Genomic DNA, 3,312 nt, shown 5'->3' with positions numbered 1-3,312 from the left:
CCACATAACACTTATTTTTAACATAACACTTACTCCAGTGTAACACTTATTTTTCTGTTTACTGTTTGGATCCTTCACAGTTCAAAGAGACTTATAACGAAATATCACACTCTTTACAATATCAACAAATTACTGGGCTGCGTATTCTTCATTAAATTTACCTTTACACGAACCCTCTTCTACAATACTTTCATTTTTTTATTTTATACCTACATGGCAGGACAATAAGGGCAAGTAAATTTGCATTTAGACAATTAGACTTCTAATAAATGTTTTTAAATTGTAGAAAATAATATACCTTAAACAAAAATAAATGAATATTAAACTAAAATATAGTAACGGGTGACTAATCCTTGCTGAGTTTGGTTAATTACATTTAATTGTTAAAGAAATATACTACAGAGACATGTTTTATTACAATACAAATATAATTCTATTAAATACCGTAGAAATTTCATCGCAGAACTAATAACAACTTGAATAAGGTATGCAATTAAAAAAGGAATATTTAAGATCCTACTCCAGTTTTTTTAAACATTTATCATGCAAAATACGATTATTTTTATAGGTAAGGGGCATAATTTATCTCTCGGTACCGGTACCACACTAGACTTTTCGTTGATTAGTTGAAGCCGAAAACTGGTAAGTCCTATTGGAGCATAAATCTTTTACTGGAAAGATTATTATAATGAAATAATTAATTTAAATAATTATGTAACTAATTAGACCTGTCCATATTTTGTTTCAACTATAAAAAATAGTGTTTACAATTTGTACAATCTACCATTAAATACGGGTGAAACATTGAGTTGACGCCTGTGCACTCAAACGACACCAACTTGAAACACATTTATTGAAAATAATTGTTGTGCATTTGGTAACAATATATCACTATTATTTAAACAAATTAAATGCTAAATTGATTCGTTTACGATAGCATACTTTTAATAAGCGGATTTAAAACAATTGCTTTATTTACACAATATTCGTCAATTAATAATCTGAGCCCTATCTATAATTACAGTGCCTTGTGATTCAGAACGCAACCCATATACATCACAGTTACGCAAACAGTATTTGAATAGTAAAGGGAGTTAATGTACAAATGTTGGTCAGTCGAACGCACGGGAATCGAGTAGTCAATTTTTTAAACAGTTTAATTCAGAACAGCTATTTACACATATAAAGACAAAAAAACTATGTCGTATAAGTCAATTCTCATATCTTCAACGATTAAGCGATAGTTTGCAGAACAATAAGTATTTTCAAACATGACTTAAAATTGTTACAACAAAACCTTTTACTTAGGTACACAAATTGAATCTCCAACAAAACTTGATTAGACGCAAATGTTTGATATACAGTTGAACATTTTACATTTTTTGATAAAACACATTCTTTGTAAGGAAAAAATTAAATTTCACTTGAATTAGGTTACAGCAGACATTCGCTAGTTGTGGGGAAAACTAAATATAATTTAACGTTACAATTTCAATTTAATTAAATTTGAAACTACCTGTTTGTTACAACAACCGGAAACAACTTCAAATATTTAGCGTTGGTTACTAGTGCACTATTACAACTTAATAGTTCAACTCAAATAAACCACGACAAATTCATTATCTTTTCATTTTTCAAATGATTTATTCTGGATTCTCTTACGGAGTAAACACAAATTGTCATCTATCTATCTATATATTAATAGGCAAGCATGTTTCTTTAAAACCTTTTTTCTCAGCTCGTGTGCATCGCAGGGAACATCTACGCATACTGTTGGAAAGATATTTTACTGTAGATGTGCAGAATGCCTTTAAAAATTAAAATAGGCTAACAAATAAGCACAAAAAATGAATTTGAAAACTTCAAAAAATTAACATGGACCATATGGGTTGCCATGATGGTGACGAAATAACAACAAAATGTAAACAGAAAATCAAAACAAAGGGAAGAAATTCCAATCACATGTTTTATTTACAGTGTGGGGAGAAAATAGAGAAGTCTGTACATTAATATTTTTTGGTCGAGTTTCGACCACAGGACGACCACTAGTACTTATTTAATACGCAAGCAGGATTTTTGTGACAATTACTCCTCCGAAACTACTGAACCGATTGTCATGTTTTTTGGTGTCATTGGAAAGAGCGTAGCATGAAGTTGTGCAGGAAACTTTCTTTTTAGGGAAATAATGAGAGAGTGAGGCCCTGGAGCCCTTTAAAGTTTCGTATTTCTCCATAAGATTAACATTGGAAACAAAAATTGTTATGAAACTCCAGCTGTTGTCAGAAATCAAAAGTGAGAAGAAGAGCATAGGTTAACCCTAAACAGTCAATAAGTTTGCTAATATAGTATTATAACAGTTTGCTACAAATATTTACTTAGCAATTGCTCGAATTCGAGCAACAGGGACACTAGTAAGCTATAAAAATAAGTTATTATTTGTTTAAAGACGTTTGCCAGATAATTTAGTATTGTTATTGTCAAGGTTAATACTTAAACCATCTTTTAAGAATAAAAATAAACACGTTATTTTACTTTTGAAAATAAATAGTAAACAATACCAACACTAGCCCTGCATGCCTTCAAAGTCCCATATATACATGTATGTATGAATGCGTGTGTATTTAAGTGTGTGTACTTGAAAATACTAATAAAAAAATATTAATTAAAATATCAATTAACAAAACAAATAACCATTAACGTTGCTGGTGACGACGTGTGTTTACGCCTTCAATCTGAGAGACGCAACAGTTCTAGCATTTTGGATGTTCCGATCTGACTAGTAGCGTTTTGGAAATTCCGACCCGGCATATGATCACAACTTCCAAAGTGAAAAGGACAGTCTATTTCATAAGTTTACTTTAAGAAATAAATTTGTACTTCTAGTTATGACTGTACTTTTGGATCTTACGATTTTGGAACTTCCGATCGGAAATATTTTCTTTGGATCTTTTGATTTTGGATCTTCCGACCCGCTAAATAACCTTTGGAAATTCCGATTTTGGAAGATCCGATCGGCAATATAAACGTTGGATCTTACGATTTTGGAACTTCCGATCGGCAATATATTCTTTGGATCTTCCGATTTTGGAACTTTTGAAATACTCCCTCCAGGACTACTGTTCCCTCAGCCAATCAGAAGCCTCAAAATAATACTGTAGGCAACACTAAACCTGAAATAAAAATTCAGCGGTCTGGTCGGTGTCGGTCTAGGTCTAGTCTGTCGTCACCGTTCCGGCTGTCGGGCTGTCTGTCTCTGTACTAGTAGTGGTAGTGTCCTGTCACTTTAGGGAATAGGAATAGGGATTAAATTAT

The sequence above is a fragment of the Macrosteles quadrilineatus genome, unplaced genomic scaffold (assembly GCF_028750875.1).
Source record: "Macrosteles quadrilineatus isolate MER2022 unplaced genomic scaffold, UCM_ALF_1.0 Scaffold_3__2_contigs__length_128488019, whole genome shotgun sequence".
Classification (NCBI taxonomy): domain Eukaryota; kingdom Metazoa; phylum Arthropoda; class Insecta; order Hemiptera; family Cicadellidae; genus Macrosteles; species Macrosteles quadrilineatus.
The sequence above is the reverse complement of the archived record's forward strand: the minus strand, read 5'-3'. Positions refer to the sequence as shown.